Source organism: Ursus americanus, chromosome 26 (genome assembly GCF_024610735.1).
Source record: "Ursus americanus isolate L20-20 chromosome 26, mUrsAme1.1.p, whole genome shotgun sequence".
Taxonomy (NCBI): Eukaryota; Metazoa; Chordata; class Mammalia; order Carnivora; family Ursidae; genus Ursus; species Ursus americanus.
Genome location: NC_142152.1, coordinates 4,151,151 through 4,174,681, shown reverse-complemented (window position 1 = coordinate 4,174,681; position 23,531 = coordinate 4,151,151). Strand labels below are relative to the sequence as shown.

Genomic DNA, 23,531 nt, shown 5'->3' with positions numbered 1-23,531 from the left:
TGGATTTGGCCCAAAGTCTCCTTAAGCTAAAAAGCTTCAGGCATCATAATATTCCCACATGTCCACTGTATAATGAAACAGATGACAACTTTCATCCTGAAGATTGTTGGGTACTAAGAATGAGACTGGGCAATGGGCAGTTCAGGCAACCATCCAAAAGAGTTCTTGTGGCTTATGCATGTATATATGTACATAAAAGATGTATACTAATGTTCCTTGAAAACCATAAATAATGTACTAAAGAACTCTAGAAATACAATTATCACTCTCCACCTCACAACACATGCAAACACACACTTACACAGGAATACACATACGGCCAAAGAAGCCAAGAAATCTCTTACCAAGGTTAAAGCCTTTGTTGTAAACGACAAAGTGACAGTTCCTTTATCGAGATGATTTCTCTTTCCTCTACCGTGGCTGAGGCTTACGAAATAGAGATTAATGGTACTTAATGCTTTGAGGAGAGAGCTCTGAGTGAGGGGCCAGTGTAAGAAAGAGAACATGGAGAGAGACCATTTCAGCCTGTTCTGTCTTCAACAGGGGGAGGGAAAGGTAAAGAGAGTTCCTGAGGTTTCTACTTTGTCTATTTTTCCTCCATAGAGTAGAAAACCTAAGAAAAATTTAGGCAAAGTTTCCAGCTAAGAATAAATAGCACCCATTTGCTTGGAGGGGTCTGTGTCTTGTCTTCCTGAGAACTTCAGACAGCCACTAAAAAGGATCTGCAGACACATGGTTATTAGTGTTGCAACTTATGCATCCATACCCCCCCAAGCCCCCATCCTCCATTCACCCAACGTTAACTGAGGTCCTACTAGAGGTAGGGTACTATGTTAAGAAAAGGGAAAGATGGTTTGGACAAGAATTTTGCCATCAAATATAGAAGTAAATATAAAGAATTACCAATTCTAACACAAAAGCAATAATGAAAAATGCCAAAGAGAAAGCTACAAATACTAAATATTTAAGAAAGAAAGATGCTTCCAGTTTGAGAATGATAAATGATTAAGGATGATCTTATGGAGAAGACAGCATTTGAACAAATGAAGCGAAATCGAAGAGGTTGGTTTTAAGAATATACCCACACAGAATACACCACCAGACTAATCAGTAGAACCAGGAACTTTTTTGGTGTAAAAAAGTTCCACTGGTGTGGCCCTAATGTTAGAACTGCCAGAAGAGTCTGCACTGACATGACCAGTTGTTTCAAAGTGGACAATATCGCATATGACCTTCCATCCACCTTCTACACAGAGAACGGCATCTCATCAAGAATCTGTTGTAATCCGTCTATTTTATGGAGCAGTACTGTGCTCAGGGACTCTTTAAGAAAATGAAGCAGGGTTGGAATTTGTTTCTAAACCCTTGTTGGGGAAAAAAATGTCAACTTTAAACACTTTAACCACCAAAATGTTTTCAAGGTCAAGCTGAGCACATAATCCTCAAATAAGAATTCGAAGGGAGAGGTTCCCTAACAAGAGCAAAGGAGCAAAGGAAGCATGGAGTGTATCTTTGCAACAACTGCTCCTCTGTCTGCCCTGGCTGCATTATGGTCAGAGGACAGGGGCGGTTGTGTAATTGGATATATAAATCCTGGGTGAGGATGAGACAGGTCAGGAGAAGCAAGAGGCAGGGGTGGCCCATTTTCCTCATCTGCTCAACATAAGCCTGTGAGGAAACACGCTGACTCTTTTAATAATATCAATGAAAGACAAACATCAGGGGAACAGGCATTGAGGCTATGAGGTCCAGCTGGTCCCTCCAACAGAGAGATTCTCCCCCCGCCATTGCCAACCTTGCAGAACCTGGACATGTGTTTGTTAAGAGAAGGGGGTTTTATGTGTGGTTGCAGCAGTAGCATGCGCAAGAAATCTCCAAGGGAAAGGTGAATTTCCAGGGTCAAGGCTTCCTTCCAATGTGAAGACTTTCTCCCAGTGATAATTTTAGAGAATCTGGGTTTGGCTTTATTAAGGGAGAAAAAGAGTTTCCTTAAAAATGAAATAGATGAATGTCTGAAAACATGGGAAAGAGTAAAGGGATATTTCATTTCTCATCCCTGCTTGGACATATGTTATTCAAAGCTCTCTTTGTTCCAAGTAAATGAAAACAGTTCAAACTACCTTAAGCATAAATGGGGAGTTTATTGGCTCATTAAAACAAAAGTCTAAGGGTATTCTGGCCTCAGCCGTGGCTGAATCCAGGTGCTCAATTCTTCATGAAGCTGCTTCTCTGTGTCTTCTCAGCTTTCCTCTCTGCTGGCTCCACTCTCTGGCAGGATCCCCCAATATAGTGGCATGATGGAAGCCGGAAGCTCCAGGTCATTTTTCTATCCTCTCAACAACCCTCTACAGAGTTTCTCTTTTTCCAACTATTTCCAAGAACTGAGTTTCCTTCACTCCGATCAGGTCACATGCCCATCCCTGAGCCAGTCACTGTGGCTAGAAGAATGTAATTTCCTGGGTGGCCAACCCTGGAGCTCCGCCCAAGTGATAAGATCTCACCGAGGAAGAGGGGCAGCTTCCCCATGAAAAATCAGACTGTTTTTACCAGATATAGGGTGAAGGGACATCATCCAGGCAAATCCCCTCTGCAGTTTAAAGCAGAATACTGGGAGAGCACTCATTCATTTTTGAAGAAGCAGTTCTGTGTTTTGAAGTAGTGACTGTAGGCCCTGCAGGCCTGATGGAGCCCATGAAGAGCAGCTCTATATCCTTCATGATAAACAGTTCTGGATCCTTCCCCAGCACCCATCAATGCTGGTCATCAATGCTCCATCAACCTCATCCTCAAAGGCCCAGAATAGGGAGACCAATTGTAATCAGTCAAAACTCGAGGGTGCTTAGTCTCAGCTCTTCTGCTGGCTTGATGCTATGTGCCTGGAAAGTTAAACAAGTGTTAAATCCTTCAGGTTTCTCCACCACCCCCTCCCCACAAAAAACAAAGAAAAAAGAAAAAAAAAAGATTGAAAGTCCAAGATTGTTCAAAAAGACATTCTATTGAAATGAAAAACATTTCAAATATACTGTCATCACTCTTATAAGCCTTCTCACCTGGGCCAACTAACAATGTATGCCAGATGAGTAAAAAAGAAAAATGCCATTTTATTGATTTTACCACCTCATACTCTTTTCAGGTCTGTGAAAAATGTTTAAGGAGTGAGTAATTTTTTTAATAATTCTCTACAAGTCTGTTCTATATCAATGATTATTTTGGGGGGAGGGTGTTGCCCAGATACAGAACAGAATATTTAAGCTGAGATACTCTGATTGATCTTCACTATTCCTGGTATAATAAAGTATTTGGGGATGTAATTAAAAAAACTCTCCAAATTCACAGCTTTGTGGTCAAGGTATGAAATAGTCAAGCCAGCATCTTGTTGGTCTTTCATAGGTGTCTAGATGTATGTAGTTGAAGAAGTAAGAAGCCAGTCCCTTCTTCATTCCTCTCTTTCTATCTGTAGCACCCAGCTTGACCCAACGTCGACCCTCAATCTGAACCAATGCAGATAACTGTTACATAGTGTTATATCACCTGTGAGCATTGTCTTCAAAATGGAAAGAACTAAGAATATGGACAAGGGCCATAAACAAAGTGGGCAAAAGAAGGCTCATCCTTTTACTCTCATAAAGACTTTTTGGATATTTTCCTCTGCACAAAGAAGAGGAATGATCTCGCTTAATCCTATAGCATTGGTGAGGCATCCTAAAAAGCCTCTAGTGTAATGGTTTTTAAATTATGTATCATGGATCCCCCAGATTCCATATAAAGAAGAAATTATTTTCATATCTGCACATTAAATTTGTGCTTATCCTATCATTTCCTGCCTCACCGGTTCTCTCCTCCCAGACGATATTATGCCAGATAGAACTTGGAATCCAAGCCTCAGAAAACAATGCAGAAATTTCCATGGTCCTGAAAAGTCTAATGAGCTGTAAGCTAGAACACAGAAAGAGTCATGGTCACATGAATCTAGTTTTTGTACCCTCACTTTGAGCCTCATTGCCAGTCTGGCTCTTTGTTTAAGTGACCTTTGGCCCCTGGAGTCAATGTTTGTCTTCTAAATGGTATTTCAACACTAACATCTGGTGATGTCCCCCAGCTTGACATTTGTGAAGCAGATGCTCCCAGTGGCCTGGAGTGTGCCTTCTGGGTCAGTGTTTTCAATAATGCCCTCTGGCATTGATCTCTGTGGTACCTCTCCCCAGGTAAGAAAAGAAATGCCACTGGGAAATGGCTGAGAGAGAACACTTCAGAGCATCTGGAGGCAATCTTGGAATATAAAACCCCAGAAGTTCTTGTATAAAGAAATACCTAGAGGTAGGGAGTGGAGGAAAATATCAAGTCCTTGGTATTTTTTTGAAGTTGTACTTTAAATAATCTAGCAGTTCGAGCCGGACAAATCTATACTTCATTTTAAGTAATTTCTTTATGTGTGTCTTTCTTTCCATTCAGGGTTGTCTCTCTTGAAACTTCGAAGTAATAGAGAATAGAATCTGTTGCTGAGAAAAGCAAGCCCTCTCTCCCCTCCCATCCCCTCACCCTCCATGCACACAGATGACCACATACTTTGTAACTCAATAAACAGCTCCTCTCAATTGGGCCTAGAGAAAACTTCAAGGAATCTTGTGAACTAAAGTGGAAATTCAGATAGCCTACATTTGGACAATGGTGTCTTTTAAAATTAAGGATCTGTCCCCAAGATTCCTAAAAAGCTTTCAAAAGTAGTAAGCAGATCGATAAGAATTATTTGTTCCAACTTGATGAAGATTTTTTGATCTCTAACATTATGTCTCAAGATCTCCTCTTATTGTCACCAGTAGGCAGCAACATGTATATAACCACCAACAGAGAAGTAGAAATCTTTTCAATCTCCTCAGGCGTTTGGTACAGGCAAGGTATTCATGAGGATCTTTGTAATATTTACCATATTGCTATTTGTCATCTCTTTCCAAAGAGCTTACAATCCACCATCCTCTCATTCATTCATCTTCATGAAAACTCTGCTGTCCAAGTGGTCAACAAGGGCAGGGAGATGAGCACTGCACAAACCAGTGTGAAGTGGGGTGGTAGGCAGAATTCGAAGATGACCCCCAACGACCCACACCCTTGTATAAGTCCCTCTCCTGAGTGTATATGGAATTTGTGACTTGCTTCTAATCGGTAGAACATGGCAAGGGTGATAGGATATCACTTCCACGATTATGTTATGCTATATGACAAAGATGAAGGGACTTTTGCAGATATAATTGAGCTCACAGATCAGCTGACTTAAAGTTAACAAAAGGAGGTCATCTGGACTATACCTAACCTAATCAGGTGAGCCTTTTAAAAAAGAGGGTCTAGAACAGAGAACCCAAGCCAGAGAGATCTCTTTCTGGCTTAGAAGAAATAAGATGCCATGTTGTGAGAGGGCTTACAAGAGGGCCACATAGCAAGGAACTGAGGGCAGCCTCTAGGAGCTGAGAATGGTCCCTGACCAACAACCAGCAAGAAAACAGGTACATCAACTATACAAACACAAGGAAATGAGATGCAAATAAACAGATGTAAATAAACCAAATGAGCTTAGAAGCAGGTTCTTGACTCCAGATAGGAACACAGACTGCTTTACATTTTAATTTTCGCCTTGTGAGACCTTGAGCAGAGAATCCAGCTAAGCCATGCCCAGACTATGGATCTGTACGAACCATGGGATAATAAATGGGTGTGTTTGAAGCTGCTGAAGTTTGTGGTAACTTGTTACACAGCAGTAGAAAACGTCTACAAGAGAGATGACAGCTCAAATAGCTAAGATCCCACATTTCACTTCTCCCATCCACTGAGTACACTGTGAAGTTTGGATACAGTTCTTCCCTTAAGAATCAGCAGTCTATGGGATAGTGGAGAATGTGACTCTGCCTCAAGACATGGATGGATGGATAAATGGTTAAATAACTACACACAGAGAGATATACACACACATATAACAAGTACTTACTGTATGCCAGAATCTCTAATGAGAGCTTTAAATATTTTATTTAAATATTTAACTCTAGCTGAAGGATTAGAGTTAAATTGGTGTAGGTACTTTTAATGCCAGAAAGGGACTCAACCTGGTGGAAAGAAAGAAAGAAGAAAGAAGAAAGAAGAAAGAAGAAAGAAAGAAAGAAAGAAAGAGAAAGAAAGAAAGAAAAAAAAACTAACAAAGCAAGGAAAAAGATACATGGATTCACCCCTCACAAGGTCACAGGCCAAGATGTATGTCCCAGTCCCTATACCTCTTCAAGAAGGATATGAATATTATAAAAAGCAGGGAGGACAAGCTAGATGGTATAATCAATCTATTCAGATGAGTTTGATGGCAGTTTTAATCAAGAGTTCATCAAATCATGATATAAGTAATATTAATTGTTTTTCCAGTTGCTGCCTTTGAGTTGACAGTGGGCAAATCTGTATTTACACATGGGTATGAAATACACATAGAGCAATGGGAATGTTTTAAAACTATCGGTCACAACCTATTAAAGGGTCATGAGTCAACAATCAGAAAAGTGTGAAAGCTGCTTCTGATGTGGAGCCATTGTTGTATGAGCTGTGAATTTCAGTATTTTAAAGGAAATGGCTGGGTTTTTTTTTTAAGGAGTGATAGATGGAACTCACTCAAAACGAACCAGATGCAGTACAGTCGTAAGGATAATACTAACTGCTAAACAGCTGACCTCCAAATCTTAGTGGCTAATATGTTATTTCTCACTCACATAAGATTTATTTGGCAGGGCAAGGGGTGGCAGTTATATTCCACACAATCCTTCAGAGACCCAGATGGGCTAGGCTCCACCATCTTTGACCCATGGTTTCTGAGGTTGCTCTGAACATCATGAACATGGAGGAAGAGAGTAAGGGTGAGTATCCTGGAAGCAGAGTATCTAACTTCAACCCTCATTCCATTGGCCAGAATTCAGGCAATGAACCTTCCTAGCTTCAGAGGAGGTTAGGATAAATACTTAAACTCATTCTACTTCCATTCTCTGATCTCTTGCAAGTGATCCTCTTTGGAGGAACCCAAGCATGACTCAGAGGACAAGTAATCCATAAGATTATGTCCATAAAAGCCATCTTCCCATGACACAGGCCACATTAGAGAACGGCAGTAAGTGAATTTAGAGGGACCACTGAAAGATATTCAGCACAACAAGATATTATATGAATACAAAGGACTAATAAAAGTCAATCCCATGAGTGAAAACACTTAATTCCCACAGTTTTCACTAAATCAGCTAATAATTGGAGATGCTGTTGAAGAAAAACTAGGTCACTGGTAGGCATTGACTCTGAGTTGGGATTTTGAATGTGGAAAGCATGCGAGACTAGAAGTCAGAAAAAAATGACTTCTGGCTCTACTCTGCCTCATACTAGCTCCAAGATCTCAGACAAGTCACTCAATTTGGCCATGGTTTTATATCTGTAAAAATTTATAATAATCACACCTTTCCCAGCCCTAATCATAGATTGATCTGAGAAGATCCAATGAGAACACATACTTGAAAGCACTTTGTAAATTAGAAACATGGGTCACAAATAATACTGGTTTTTGGTATATGGTAATTGTTGTCATTACTCAAATTATAGTTCTGGTTTGTGAGAAATGAGTGATCCTGATTAAACTGTCGCTTTCCCAGTGACTTTTGAACTGAATATGAACCAGAACATCAATCAACTTCAATGTCAAAGTCACCTCTCCCATGAATCTTTTGAAGGACTTCCCATTTGGTTAGTCTGGATGGAATATTCCCTCTTGCCCTGGAACTATCATTTAAACCTACAGATCTCCTTAAACCAAAGAACCCCACAAACTAAAAAAAGCTATCCACAGCAGGGTCCTTCCTCTCAGGCTTACCAGGAAATTTGGGAGTTGGGAAATAAATCCTCAAAACCCACCCCCTTCTTTCCCAGTCTATAGAAGAAGACTGGAAATGAGAAACGAGTACAGAAAGGGTCAAGTCTGTGGGGAGTTCAGTGTTCATGGTGAGGTGATTCTCCTCTCTCCCTCAAGGCTGTCTCTCTTCATCCTTATCCCAAAGGGAACTGAGGCAGTTCCTGAGAATCAGCGGAACACTGGGCATGCCTACAGAAAGTGAAGACTGCACTCTGTTCAGTGGTTGTGCTTCTAATTCATCCCTGAGGTAGGAGTGTGCTGGGGTAGGTGCAAGGAGAGAACGAGAACTGGAGAGAGAAGACAAGACAGGCAGAGAAGGGACAGCAGTGGAATAGCCTCCACTGCCACCACTTGGTGTATGATCTGTATGGCTAATGCATCTTGACTATCTCCAAGGCTGGGAGAATGCCTGTTAAACCACTGAAATCTCAATTTTATGTTTTCATTCAAATCAATGTGAGGAAGTTTCACCTCTCTATAAATCCATTAAAGGAAAGTTGGTGACAGTGTGTAAACTGAGCTTATGCCCATTTTATTTCAGTCATCAGGGCTCCTTCATCCCTATGTGAAATATTTACTGTCAGTTGTGAGTAAAAATGGTCTTTACAGCAAAACTTCCACTTCATTGGAGAAGCACTTTGTAATAGGAGCAAAAAAATATGATCTGGTCATGAAAGCCCCACTGGCTTCCACGGGCATTTAGGCACCTCTCTTAATTAATATTGGAAATACTAACTGACACTTAAAAATAAACTTAGATTAAAACACTTTTCTAATTCTGCTTATTAAATTTGGGGCACTTTTTTCACATTTACTGTTTTAAAGCTGAATTACATTTAAAAATCTTTCTCTTGCAAAAAAAAATTCTAGCTTAAAAACTGCTGGAATTAATAAGAGACTTCCATAGGGTGGTCGAATATAACTATGTAAAATCAATAGCTTTTATTTATAACTAGCAGTAAATCCCTAGAAAAGAAAATATAGAAAAATATTCTGTTTACAGCAGTGACAAAAATTTTAAATAACTAAAGAATAAGTTATAAAGAATGTCTCAGGACCAACAAATACAAAGCTATGAAGTCTCACTGAAGAATATAAATAGGATCTGTGCAACTGGAAAGACAATGTTTTCAAGTGCAAAGACTTAACGTCACAAAAATATAACTTCTCTCCCAAATTAATATATAATCAAATCAAATTAAAACCTTAACTGCCTTTTTATTTTAATTGGATAAAATCATCTTTAAGAATAGATGGAAGGGGCGCCTGGGTGGCTCCGTCAGTTCAGCGACCCACTCTTGGTTTTGGCTTAGGTCATGGTCTCAGGGTCCTGAGATCAAGCCCTGCTTTGGGCTCCATGCTCAGGGTGGAGTCTACTTGAGATTCTCTCTGTCTCCCTCTCCCTCCTCTTCTGCCCCTCCTCTCCCCTCACTCATGCTCTCTCTCTCTCTCGCTCTCTCTCAAATAAATAAATAAATAAATAAATAAATAATGGAAAATCAACTTCTGGCATGATAGCATGTAGAGTACCATGGACCTGCTCCCAGAAAAAACTGGTGAAGATTGTTTTTTAAAAATTTTAATTCCCTGGAAATGGGCCTAAGGACATATAGCAAATGAAGAAACATCTACTCAAGCAAATCTAGTAAAATTTAGTAAGAACTTAGAGAGTCTGTAGTATTTGAACCAAGACTGCACTTTCCTTTCACCCTCCAAAGCTCAGCAAAACAGAAACAGACTGGTGCAGCCAAGAACACAGGGCTCCCCTTCCCCCTGAGCTCCAAGTCATAGGGATATCCTCCCCAGAGGTACAGGTTGTCAGCATTTCTCATCTTTTTGTCCCGTTGCCTGCTGCCAAGGCTAAGTTCTGGGAGAATGCAAACAAGAGGTGGGAGTTCTCATCTTCTATCTACCACCCCCACTGGTGGGGTGAATTGCATGGTATATAAATCATATCTCAGTAAAGACGCTTGTAAAAACAAAATAAGTGGAAGAATATATACCCAAGAATAACCAAGAAAAGTATGAAAAGGAAGTACATGACTCCTCAGATACCAGAACTTAATATAAGGCTCCTATAATCAAGTCAACATGATATGGGTGCAGGGATAGATAAACAGATCTGAATTGAGATCAAGAAACGAATCCCTATGCATTAGAAGATTTAATAGAGGGCAATGGTATTTCAACTCAGTGGGCACAGATGAATTATTTTGCCAATAGTGCTGGTACGACCGGCTCGGTATCTGGAAAGAAAAATACACTGGACTTATATATTACTCCATAGATACACAAAAACGAATTCCAGATATATTGAAGACTTAAATGAAAAAAAATAAGCAATAATATCCAGGAGACCCCATGCACAACTTATGGTTAGGGAGGCCTTAATCAACACTGGAAACCCCAATGCCACAAAAGAGAAAATAGATGTATATTCTGTATGGCAAAAAATACTATAGACTTAAAAGACAAGAGTTATAGAAAAGCAAATGGGTAGTAAGGAGGGCACGTATTGCATGGCGCACTGGGTGTTATACGCAACTAATGAAGCATCGAGCCTTACATCGGAAACCGGGGATGTACTGTATGGTGACTAACATAATATAATACAAAATCATTAAAAAAAAAAGAAAAGCAAATCTAAACGGTTAACAAATGTAATAAAATTCTCACATTCAACAGTAGTCAGGGAAATTCAATTAAAGTAGCAATGGAGCGTCAGTTATACTTCTCAGAAGAACTTTAATAGAGGGGTAACCTACCATGCCCAAGATCAATGAAGAAAATAACATGTTCCTACTTTGCTGGTGAAAATGTTATTATGGCCCTTAGAGCAGTCTGGCAAAATCTACTGAAACTAAATAGACATATATCCATTTGGCTGAGTAATTCCATTCCTTGGAACCTATGAAAAGCACAAAAACAAAAGGAAAATATGAGGCTGAATGTTGTAGTATTTTTTGGAACAGATAAAACAAATAAGCAAAACAAATGAATTTCCATCAGTAAGTATTAAATAAATTATGGTATGTGGACATCATGAATTAAACAGATGACTTACAGGGGTTTCTAAAAAGTATTCTGAGAGAAGCAGGACACAGAAAATTGGATAGAATATATTCCTAGTTTTGTTTTTAGCCATTAAAACTACATAAGAATAAACACATATATTTCTCTCTGTGCATATATACATTTTCATTTAGTTGTAAAAGCATGGAGAAAAAAATATGGGAGATTATAAGCCAGGTTATCATTGCGGATTACAGCCCAAGGACTGGTGACTGGGGAAAAGAGGGGTATGAGTAAAAAAGGGAAAAAAATCGTAAAAAGGAACATATCCACAAAAATATGTGTGTAATACCCTCACATTTATACACATACTTTAAACTGCATTTATGCATATAGATGTAATTTTGAAAATAATCTATTTGACAAATGCTGTAGAAATGCTAATTCTATTAGGGCATAGCTCAGTGGCCAGAAAGGAGGAGAGAAAACAAATGCTCTATGGTTGTATATTCAAGCATCTGTTTCTATCCTCCCAAATCAGCTGTCTTTTGTCAATGTCATGGAAACCTGACCTCTCAAGTGTTCCTACCTTGACATCTGAAATTACACACAGCAGTAGTTCTTGTCTTAGTTCTTCCCTATCTCTTCACTAAAGCCAACCCTTCACCCTCTCCTGCCTTCTCCAGTAGCTGCCCATCATTATAGCTACTTGCTTCTGTATCTTTAGTCCCTTCCTCAAATCTCTTCCCCCCCACGCTTCTCCTCTACCTGACAGACAACTCCTTTCACATTCAGATTTCACAAGAGTAAACTGGACTGCTTTCATCATCTGCTGATGACTTTCAAATCTTGATTTCCAGCCCAGATTTGTCTTCCTAACCTCAGCCTCCTATTTCCAACAACTCCACCAAGTTTACCTCAAGGTACTTCAGGCTTGTCATGTCTTTATTAGTCTGCCAGGACTGCCATAACAGAATACTACAGACCAGGTGGCCTTAACAATAAAAATTTATTTTCTCAAAGTTCTGGAGGTTGAAAGATCAAGATCAAGATTTTCGGCAAGTTTGGTTTCTCCTGAGGCCTCTCTCCTTGACTTGCCCTCACACGACCTTTTCACCGTACATGCACATCCCTAGTATCCCTCCCTCTTCTGGGGACTCCATTCACATTGGATTAGGGTCCCACCCTAATGGTCTCATTTTAACTTAATCACTTCTTTAAAAGTCCTGTTTCTACATATAGTCACATTCTGAGGTTATGGAGATTATGATTTCAACATATGAATTTGAGGGGGAACACAATTCAGCCCATCCTGATGTCCAAAATAGAACTCATTTCCATTGCAAACAGCAAACAGGCTTTTCCTCTTGTATTTATCTGTCACAGAAACAGTGATCCAGGATCCAGAGATAGAAGCCCCAGAGTTATCTTCTGAAGTTACCTGACAGAAGTTGGCTTCTGTCCCCGTGCCCCATGTCCATACACCTGTTCGCCAAATGTAGCCTCCATGTTTCCATCATCACTGGCATGGCCAGAGACACCCATCATCCTTTTAGATTATTGGAACAACTCCAAGCCTTCTTTTCTGGCAACCAGCCAGCCCACATTCAATCTAGCCTCCACTATTCTACTAGAACAATCTAGCTTCCTTTTCAAATAAAACCTAATTATGCCTAACCCTGTTTAGAAACTTCCACTCTATTATCCATGAGAAGAAATCCAATTCCTTTGCTTAGCACCTGTCCTCAACCTAGAGCTTCATCTTATTTTCCAGCAGTCTATCCACTTGTAGCTTGTGTTCCAACAACCACTCAGGGTAGTTGCCATAAATACATCATGTCCTTTCTTCCCTGTCCCTAAAATGCCATTCCTTCTCTTTTCCTGCAGGTAACGTTCTAGTCACTCTTCGTGGTCCAGATCAAAGTCTATGTATTCCCAGTTAGTCAGACCCTCTTCTATTCCCCCAGGCTGTCTTATCTATATTATACACATTTATTCAATTATTAGAGTGTTTCATTTTACATTTATTTCTTCTCCACCAGCCTGTATGTGTCTCAAAGATGGAGACCCTACTTACTTGGCACTCATTAAGTGTTTGTCCCATGAGTGATTCACTTGGACCTATGTCCTAAGCTCCTCAAACTCCACATGTCCAAAGTGAAAGTCACAGTCACCCTTCATCCAGCCCCTCTCTCCAGCACCCACGTCCCTAACGTAGACCTCACCATTTCTCTCAGCGACATAGTGCTCAAATCTTGGACTCTTCTTGGATAGCATCTCTGCCTTTATTCCCGAAGGAAAATCAACTACCAAAGTGTAAGAGTTTGTTCCTGAGAAAGACTCTCTGTTCCCACCAGACCAAGTCCACACCACCCTCTGACTACATTTCTGCCCTGTCTTAGGTGACATGCTTGCAGCCTCTCTCAACGCATAGCCACTGAATGCCGCTTCTGGAAAGATTTCCTTAAACACTACCTTTAAACTGTTATTGTGGTGAATCCCTATTGCCTAAAGAGTTTATTTCCTACTCCTCACTCTGGCACTCAGGGAGATAAAACTGCTGATCTGTCCTCACTTCCTGCAGCTGCCCATCACAGACTCTAGATACATCATCACATTCTCTTGTTAAGGTCTTCCCCCTTTTTCATGCCCTACCCTTTCTTTAATACCCTGCTCATTCATTCATTCCTTATTTACTGGGAACCCTCTCTATGCCAGCCACTGTGGTAGGCTCTGATGATGAAATAGAAAGAGGCAAGATTCATGACTTCAGAGAAACCAGTTCTGCTCAGATTTTGCTCTGCTTAAAAAAATAGCTAAAGCACCAGGTTAAATGAAGATTCCTATACCAAACTCCTCCACCCAAAAATTCATATTTGTAGGTATAAGAGTGGGGCCAAAAGAGGTTCATGTTTACCAAATACCTAGAATTCTAAGGAGCACCGCTTCGAGAGACAATGATATAAACTAACGATTACAGTATACAGAAGAGCCATGCGTGACATAAACACTAGTTATCATGGGCGCACACTGTACTTGGAAGGCAAGCATATTAACCAGGGAAAGAAGATGGGTGTGAAGAGATTGAAGGAGAGAAATTTTCATGAAGAGGAAACAACCCGTGCAATGCAAAGTTTGAAAAGTCTGAAACCAATTAGAGTGCTGAAAATAGCTCAATAAAGTTGGATCAGAGTCCAGTGGGAAGGGATGGGAGATGATCAACAAGGTTGACCACCCAGTGCAGACCTGTCCTGAAGACAGTGGGTCTTCAGCAGGGGAGTGACATGATTCTTGGCCCCGCATGAGCTCCCTCTTTTCCTTTCCAAAAGTTCATTCCCCAACCTTGGTTAGTTTTCTCACATGCAAATGCTTATTAGTACTCAGCTGAAGACTCAATGGGGACTCTCCGCAGATCCCTGGAGCTTTCCTCTGTGCAGCTTTCTTCTCTCCGATACTCTGCCCTGAGAACTTTAAATATTCTCCTGGTCTCCGTTCCCAGCAACATTTCCTCAGTTCAGAGACTCCACCAGATTCCGCTTGGGTTCTCCTTCTCTGCACCATGACTTCACATCTCTCTCAAGGCAAGAAGGTAGAGCAATCATAGGGCTCATCTCATTGATTCCTGTTTCTTAGAGATCACTGTCCTTCTCTGCCCAATTCCCACTGTTTTGAAACGTATGTTTTCATATATTGTGTCTGTTTTGTTTTGGGGTTTGGGGGGGTTTTTTGGTTGTTAGGGTTTTGTTTTGTTTTTTGCTTTAGCAGGAGGATAAATCTGATTCCTGTTATTACATCTTAGCTGGAAATGCTAGTTCAACTCCATATTTCTAAATAAAAGGCTATGCAAATATTTCTTGATTTACCCATTTTAGGCATTATTGACTGTTTTCTTAACTAATCATAGAGATCTTTCCCCCTCAGCCCAGACCTAGCCTCAGAGTCTTCTCAAGACAGCACTCTAGACAGTTAGTCCTAACCAACAGATTAGAGTTAGCAAACGAGTTTAAACATTTTTGACATCCTAGGACTAGGTGTTATAGTGCCTTCCACTTCTAAAATTCCATGTGATTCTGGTTAGAAGATGAAACGAAAGTCATCTAAGTTATTAAAGCTAATTGGAAACATTCACTTTTTCATCTAGCATTAAGAGTAGTAGCAGAAGTCACACTATGAGTTGAGAAGGGTTAGACGAAATACAGAAGAAAAGAGATGTTGTTTGTATAGTTTCTCACTTTCCACTCAGCAACAGTGTAGAGGAAGAATTACAGAATGAGGACTCTCTCTAGGGTCTTAACTTCATCCATACAAAATACCATAGACTTGCCACCTGAGGCAGTGCGTGGGCTGAAATCCATAGAACCCATAACGAGACCTATGGTGAGTTCAAATATAGGGATTAAAAATGATTATCACAGATTTAACTAATCATGCAAATGATTTTCACAGATTTTACTAATCATGCAAACGTTCAGATTTAATATTCATTTAATTCTTTGAAAAAGGGAGAGGGGTGCCTGGGTGGCTCAGTCAGTTACGTGTCTGCCTTCGGCTCAGGTCAGGATCCCAGGGTCCTGGGATTGAGGCCTGCTTTGGGGCTCTGTGCTCAGTGGGAAGTGTGCTTCTCCGTTCCCCTCTGTCATTCCCCACCCCCAACTGGTGCTCTCTCTCACTATCTCTCTCTCTCTAAAATAAATAAAATCTTTAAAAAAAAAGGAAAAGGGAGAAAAGCAAGTTTTCAAAGAATAACTGATTTGAGGTAAGCATCTCTTAAAAGCTTTCATTCTATTTGATAAAACAATTTGCCTATAGATGGGAAGGGAAAAAAACCTTAGAGAGTGCAAATTAGGTAGAAATCTTCCATATAGATAAAACTAGGAAAACTGGATGTAACAGTAACAACCAGCACAGTGGATCACATAACAAACAAGAAAAGGAAAGGTTCCCAACAACTCTTACACTGTTGAGAGGAAAATGCTGTTTCATGCACACCCTTCCTTTCTGGCCCAACCTCAAGGAGAGATCTGTTAACACCACGGGCACCATGGAGCCTCACTCTGTGGGTGAAGGAGGTAACCTGCCCCCTGGAACGCCCCTCTCCCCAGACAGGTCTGACACAACTAGCGCGGCTGGAGGAGGAAGGAGTCATGGGGAGGAGCTACGGAGAGGAGACTCCTGAACACCCTCCCCATTCTCTCCCCTTTTAGAGGAAAGCTGGACGTGTCTTCTACTTGTGCAGTTCACTTGCCGTTGTAAAACCAAAGGGGATCAGGAATCCAGCAGTCACCTCTTTGAGGTTAACCCAAGGCAGGACTTTAAAAGAAGGGCTGGAAGAGTCTAAGCTATGTTTCCCAGCCAAGACCTCAGGGGATTTACTTGTGACGGGTGTGGGGCAGAAGCTCTCTTCAGGAATGAGGAGCGTACATTCGGTCAGAACCACCCCAAAGCCAAGCCCCCATCTCTGCAGCAGGTAGCTGAATCAAAAGGAAACTTCCCCTCCCCCCAACACCCCACTACAGCTGGAACTGAGAAGCAGAAAGGAGAAAGAGAAATTCTTTGTACACTTCTCATGAAGTCCCAATTCATTTGTATGCCTTGTTAGGGATTAAGATGATTCCTGCTCATGCTTGCTGACGTACATCCAAGATTATCCTGCTAAATCTCCAGAAATGCCAACTGGGAAACAAATGACAATTGTTCTCTTAAAAGACCTTTGTTTGACTGTGTGGCTGTAATGGCCTGTTGGGCTCAGTCAAGTGCCAGCCTGGAGACAACAATGCAAAAAGGAAGAAAGCAAACCTCTGCAAAGCACCAGACAAGGGCCACAGCAGGTCCAGCTGCACAAGCCCAGTGGCTGGCCTTTTGGCTAACTGTGGAAGCAGGATGCCAGAACCAAGGGCAGGGTGGACAAGCACCCAAGGGCAGAGCCAGAGCAATGCAAGGCCTCAGCACAGAAGTGGGCAGAAGCTTCAGCAAGTGAGCCCAGTCGTTGGGGGCTGCTGAGAAAATCACAAGTCTTGGCCAGGAGAACTGGAGGCAGCCCCGCAAGGGGGCCGTGAAGAGGACCCTTGGCTGGTGCACACACCCGCACAGCAGAAGGCCAAGGTCTGGTGGCTAGCAGCGAGTGGCCATCTAAGCTCCCTCTTCCAGCCCATACATCCTTTCCTTTTCAAGGTCATCTTCAGGGCGCACTTCCCCGTTTCCCCTGAGTAAAATTTCTCAGGATTTCCTGGGGAGGCAAGGAGAGTGAGAAAAGGAGAGATGGACCACAATGCTGTCCAGCATATCACTTGTGTCGGGCCCCGACCCTGGTCACGGTCCCCCCTCAGCCTGGAAAGGGGATCCTGGACTCCCCTCTGAGCAGCCATGTGAGACCCAATCCTCCTTCCCACTATGAGGGATGCTCAGAGACTGGCCCTTACTGTCTTCCCATCTCTCATTACTGATCAATGTAGGAAGCCCTAGCCTCATGGCCAGCATTTCCCAGGAGCCAGGGAGAGGGGCTTCAATTTGAGGAAACTCTTACAGGTCTATCCATTTGCTTTTCTAGTGTAAAGACTCATCCATTAGAGAACGAATCAAAGCATTTTTTCAAAGAGATATTGTATTTTCACTGGGATTTGGGGATCTCAGTTTCTGTGCTACCAGTGTTTTTTAACCTTATTTTGTAAGGGAATAGCTAAGGTAACAAGGCGAAAGGAAAAGATATTCTTTATTTTAACTACTGTATGTCCATTAAATCTGCTTAAAATCATCTGTTTTCATTACTGTACAAAGCCAATTGACAGGAATGTGCTGGGAGTAAGAGCCAAAAGAAGCATAAAGATTTATTTTAAACATAAAGCCTTTCTCTCAGACTTGGCCCTAGGACCCAGGGAGGGACAACTGTTATGGGCCCACTGCAGTCCTAGGGTGGCACAAGAGAAAAGGCCAGGAGATAGCAATGGAGTGAAGATTTTTTTTTTTTAAATTCATCCTCCTAGAGTCCTGGGTTCTAAAGGAACTTGTTTTCCAAAATGCCCTCGAGGATCCAGCTGGCATTAACTTGACAAAGTTCAGCAACAGGGACATGATCCCTGATGAAGGTCCAGAATGGGAAGACGGAGGTTTGGATCTCCAGAGTCAGGCTGCTGCATTCAACTCCCTCCTGCTGCGGAGTTCAGGGAAGTTACCGAACCCGTCAAAGCTTCCACTTTCCTCTGCATAAAATGGAGATGCTAACAGCTATCACTGAGCACATACTCTGTGCCAGGCTCTGTTCTCAACTTCTCCTATTTCAACTCATCCATCTTTATTAACAATCCTAAGTCTTTCTTCCATATTAGCCCATTTGCTCTTCACAACAACCCCAGGAGGTAGGTTCTATGATTATCCCCATTTTACAGATGAAGAAACTGAGGCACAGAGAGATTAAGTACCTCATTAAAAGATGGCCTGGCATTTAGTAATTACTCAACAAACGTCAGCTATTGTTACCAGCACTAAGGATTTCACTGCCTTGAGCAGGCCAGGAGGAGATGCTGAGTGGATACACAAGATTATATGCTACTTTGTCTCTTCTTAGCTTCATTCCTTAGTTCCCAGTTCTCACATAAATTTGCTATAAGCCAGTTGCCTTCTTTACTAAGTCTCTCTCCTATTTCTCCAGCACACACACACACACCCTTTCTCATATACACGCACCCAAGCTCAACATATATGCCCCTATCCTGCCAAGCCACAGAGACATTCTGGCAACCGTAACCTAGCTCAAGACTTAGGGCTACTTTGATTCACCAGAAACTGTAGGTGGCCAGGTTAGCTTGATTCTTCTGTGGCCTGGCTGGCCTTAACGAGCCAACTCAAGAGCTATTTTGACTTTAGAGGGTTTAGAAACACTCTCTGGGGTTTTCCTTAGCCTGATGATCTGTAGCAATAGTGAGGCTTAAAACTACAGGCGTCACCCAAGTATTAACGCCCTGCTGCAGCAACTGGGTGTGCTCCCCCACTGTTCCAGACCTGCCCGTTGTGCTCTCTTCGGGGCTGACAGGGTGGGCTCCTGGGCAGACAGGAGTATTTTCAGACAAGGGAACTGAGACTGGCTGAGAGCAGAACATCACACACAGATGTGTTTTAATGAGTGCAGAAGGGGTCCTTAGCAGACACCTGGTCAAGACCCATCGTCATCAAGATGACATCTTGGGGCTCACAGAGCTTGAAGGGGCTTCCCAGAGGGGCCTGGAGCTGAGATCTCTCTATCCAGAGTTCGGTTTTCTTTTCACTATGCCTCACACTGGCTTCACCTACTTCCTCAAAATGTACGTTTCTCCCTTTGCCTACTTAGCATTTTTCCATGTGGAATAGAGGAGCTGAGAATGTGAGCCAAAGAAGGAAAAAGGAGAGACGATAGGCCTGTAGTATTGTTAAAAAATGCTTGACCATGGGTCTTAAGGAAAAGGCATTTTGATTCCCAAACTAAAAAGAAGAATGTCAAATCCCTAAAACATAGTAAGAGTCCCACAGTTGTCTTTAATGAGAAAGTAGAGATAGCACTCAGGTAGTGAATGAAGTCTTTCCAGAAAGTTCTTCGTGAGCAGGCACACAGCTTCAATCCTTAAAAACTATTCTGCACTTGTGCCTCCTCTCACTGCTCCTCACAGATGGACTGCAGAGCCATGCATGCGTCTGGACCTTTAGGGATGGGGAGCAGGGCTTTGCTTCCTGCACCATCTGGTTCACTGTTCCCAGCTCCAGCCTAGATTCCCACTACAGCCGAGTAATCAGAAGAAATGAGAAGAACACCTCAGGGAAAAGAATCTAGGACTCAGACTTAACTTCCTCTAAGGAGGATCAAACACTGAAGACTGTTCCTTTTCAAGTTTTATTAATCCTGGTTCATAATTTCCACCACATCATTAGTCATTTCCTATTTCTGAAGGGCTGGCAGCAGTCACCAAGGCATCAGGCAGTAAATGGCCAGATAACCGTGCCACCTGTGTGCCGTATTGACAGTTACCCACAACCGCATCTGGGTGAGAGGCTAATGTGCTTTTTCTAAAAGGCAAGCCATTTAGAAGTGCAGCCCAGTTTTTGATCTCTTGCTAAATACTTTTATCCACATCGTCTCCCCATCTGGGCCTGGAAGTCATCATGTGACCTGCGGCGCTTTGAAAAGAAGGCAGCAAGGCAACAACAGCAAATCTGCCATAACCCCTGAGCAGCAGGAGCGCTCGAACCCCTCCCAAGAAAGGGAGCCAATCCCTGTCTCTAGCAAGGAGAACTCCAGGAGCTGAAGTGTAAAGAAAGAATGGGAAGTGACGAGCATTATGTCCGCAAGAAACCTTTTTATAAAGGGACAGATGAAATATAATTTATAAAGAACTTGAGAGCTGACTAGTAAAATGAATTCCATGGAGGTTACACCCAGCTCATAATGGCATGGAGGCAGCCGCACAGCCAAGTGGCTTCTCAATACCCTGACTCCCTAAGGTCAGACGGTCTCTCCAATACAAAAGCCCTCCGGAAACTCAGGGGCAGGCAGGCAGGCAGGCAGGGTGCTGGGGGAGCCCTATCTCTAATACAAACCTAGCAATTCAGGGATACAGGGGTTCAGTTCTGGAGACCAAAGAGAGGGCTAACAGTGGAAAAAGGTACTTATCAGTTCGTTGGCCAAGCCCCTGGCTAGAAACTATCTAAACTGTCTGGAGAGCTACTCTTGGTACTCAGAAACTTCTGAGCCTGCATTTCCATCACTGGCCATTCCCATATGAAGGACTGTAAGGGAAATACAAATAAAGCTCATCTGAGGATATTTTAATTTTTAAAAGGCTAAACCCTAATACCTGGCTCTTAAATAGCATTTCCATCTGGATAATCCCAAGCACTTTGCCAAAAGTTGGGTAATCACATCCCTGCTAAGCAAAAAGGGAAGTTCCCAAGCTTAATTGCATCTCTCATTAAGGACAGAAAACTGAAAACAGCAAGTCAAGGGGGATGTATAACTTTTTCCTCATTACCATTCAAAACAGAGAAGTGGTCTCTTCCTGGAGAACTACAGCCTTGAGTGCCATTCTGAGTATTAAAACTGAGCCAGGACAAGTGTTCATACAGGCAAAAATCCCGCCACCTTCACCACCCTGTCTGTCAATGGTTGTACCAGGAGGTGGTAAAAATGCAATCCCACAGAGCGCAGTATCAACAACCATAGGAACAGGAGTGGAAAAGTTGGAGAAACTGAATCCTCTGTTCTTTTTTTCTTATACTTAACACTGTTACCAGTCTCGAGGGACAAAAAGCATCAAAACACATCCCGTTACATTTTAAGGAGCCTGCTCTATACATTTGGCCTCTTTTGATATCTTGGATACTTCACGGAAATGACTAATATTCAAATAGGAGTTTTTCTTTTTAACTACATACACACATACATACATGCTTACATGCATACAAACTATGCATATACATTTATTTTAAATCCTCAGATCCTATTCTGATTTTTCCCCTCTGGATTTTATGTTGTAATCAATAATCCATCCATTGGCCACTTGATTAAGTATCAGAAAGGAGAAAATACCATTTCTTCCCTCTTGATAATTCCAATTTCCCTTAACTTAAGACTTTTATCCTCTTGTCTGGTTTTCCTACCAAAGGCTACTGAAAGTCTGAAACAATTTTCGCCAGAGTAGCACCCCGGCTGTCAAGAGCGGACTCAGAATTCCCTTCTGTAACTGAATTCATTAAATTCTCCTCGCTCCCATAACTTCCCTGTTCATATCTGCTCCAGCAAATCAGGTATTGAGGGCTAACACTCCTGCCTGCCTATTTAAAAGTAAATCTTCCTCAGTAATATACACCCTTCTGAGGAGCTGAACATTCTAGCTCTCCCCAAGAACCTAATCTGAACGAGGTTAGCACAACAAAAAGAACCATCTAGCAGATTCTGATGGACTTCCTCACTAGGCCTCTAAATCACTCTGCTGGAGTTGCTAGGGCCAGGTGCTCCTCCCTTTCCAAACCTCCTCCCAGGGCTCCCCCACCCTCACTGCAATTGCTGTGGTAGCTAAAACCAGTGTTGATTTTTATCTACGTGGCAACCTCATGCTCCCACAGGTTCCAAACTGATCAAGCGGCCTTTAAAAATGCCCCCCTCCTTCTTTTTTAAAGGGCTCAGCCAAGCTCTGTATGATCAAGACAGAAAACAATCCCTTATCATGTCGGAAGTAATACTTGTGGTTATCTAAAGCAACGGTAATCATATCATACACTTTATCTGTGGCTGCCTTTTTCCTTCCAAGGGTAGGAATAGAAACTTCTTCTCCTTCATAATGAGCACTATTGAAAGTCCAGCAGGCAGGCTCTGCTTTTGGCGACATGCCATTCCCTAGCATAAGCGTGTAATCATCTCCAAGAATGTAACATGGCAGAGAACAGGTACAAGTACTTTCTGGAAATACTGTTTGTAAAGGGCTGACTTGATAACAGGGATTGTTTGTGCTAGGGCCTTTCTGGCCTGTATAGTTAACAAACACTTGCAGTTCTGGTGCGAGCCCCGTTAATCCGGTAGGACCTTACGTAGGGTTTCAGGGGATAGGGCCCAGGAAACAATACGGCCTTTGCCCTCCTAAGTGCTGCTACACCGTGACAGATAAGCACTCCACTATCTGATTCATCATAGTTCCTTTTGATAGATACTGTGGCGGTCAGCGCACCACGTCAAAATGTGCGCTCTGTCAGATTCGCAGCACTAGAGAAGTCTGGAAAAGAAAAGCATCAAACAGCATCATTTACTGAAGACGACAATCCAACCACAGTCTCTGTGACTCATCACACATGCAAACACCACAGCACTAGGTGTGCACACCAGCCAGGGGCCCTCCAGGTCGAGCCCTCTGATGAGGGAACCACCGTCTCGAAGAATACCTTTTCAGGAGAGAAGTCAAACGAAGTTTCTTTTTGCAAGAAGGCGAAATTTCCATTTTTGCTTGTCACACTGCAAAGCTGGAGCACAGTGCCATAGAGCTTAGCAAATACTGTCCCAAAAGAGTGAAGGATATGGACTTTGGTTTTCCTCATGCTTCCCCCTGGGAATGGGTCCCATTGCCCCTTGCCCCGTCCCACAGACTTGCCTCTCACTGCAATATTTGTCCCTGCTCCCAGACTGACTATACAATACTGATGCAGGATCCAAGAGGGAAAAGCAACTCCATTTGCCCATATAGTTTTACTTCAGTGAATGAATTTGTAAAACAAACTATTTTAATGCCTAAGACACTTGTGGGTTTGTTTCGTTTTGTTTTGTTTTTTAAGTAGGCTCCACGCCCAACATGGGGCTTGAACTCACGACCCTGAGATCAAGAGTCCCATACTCTATGGACTGAGCCCGCCAAGCACCCCAGTTGTAGCTTCTATATCTCCTCTACTGGGCTACTATCTTTGCCTCTCTGTAATGTAAATATATTACAAAAAGACATTATGTATAATGCAAAGATAATCCAAAGTACTTGCTCTGCTTTAGAAGGGAATTGTACAAATCAAATTTATACAAATATAAGTTGAGCTAAAGCATAGACACTGTAGTGAAATCTACAGAGTGTTTTTGGAATATTTCTTCTATACGTAGAAATTTTTC

The 23,531-nt window shown here is 42.1% G+C and overlaps 1 long non-coding RNA gene across 2 annotated transcripts in view; it reads right to left on the bottom strand.

The window, feature by feature from the left end:
* LOC123800644 (uncharacterized) overlaps window positions 1-22,920 on the bottom strand; it is a 157,128-nt gene extending 134,208 nt beyond the window's left edge. For both annotated transcript variants that reach the window (XR_006781971.2, XR_006781970.2), the window contains exon 1: window positions 22,823-22,920. This is a non-coding gene — a long non-coding RNA (uncharacterized LOC123800644). The remainder of the gene's footprint in view (window positions 1-22,822) is intronic.
* Window positions 22,921-23,531: the final 611 nt, after the last annotated feature.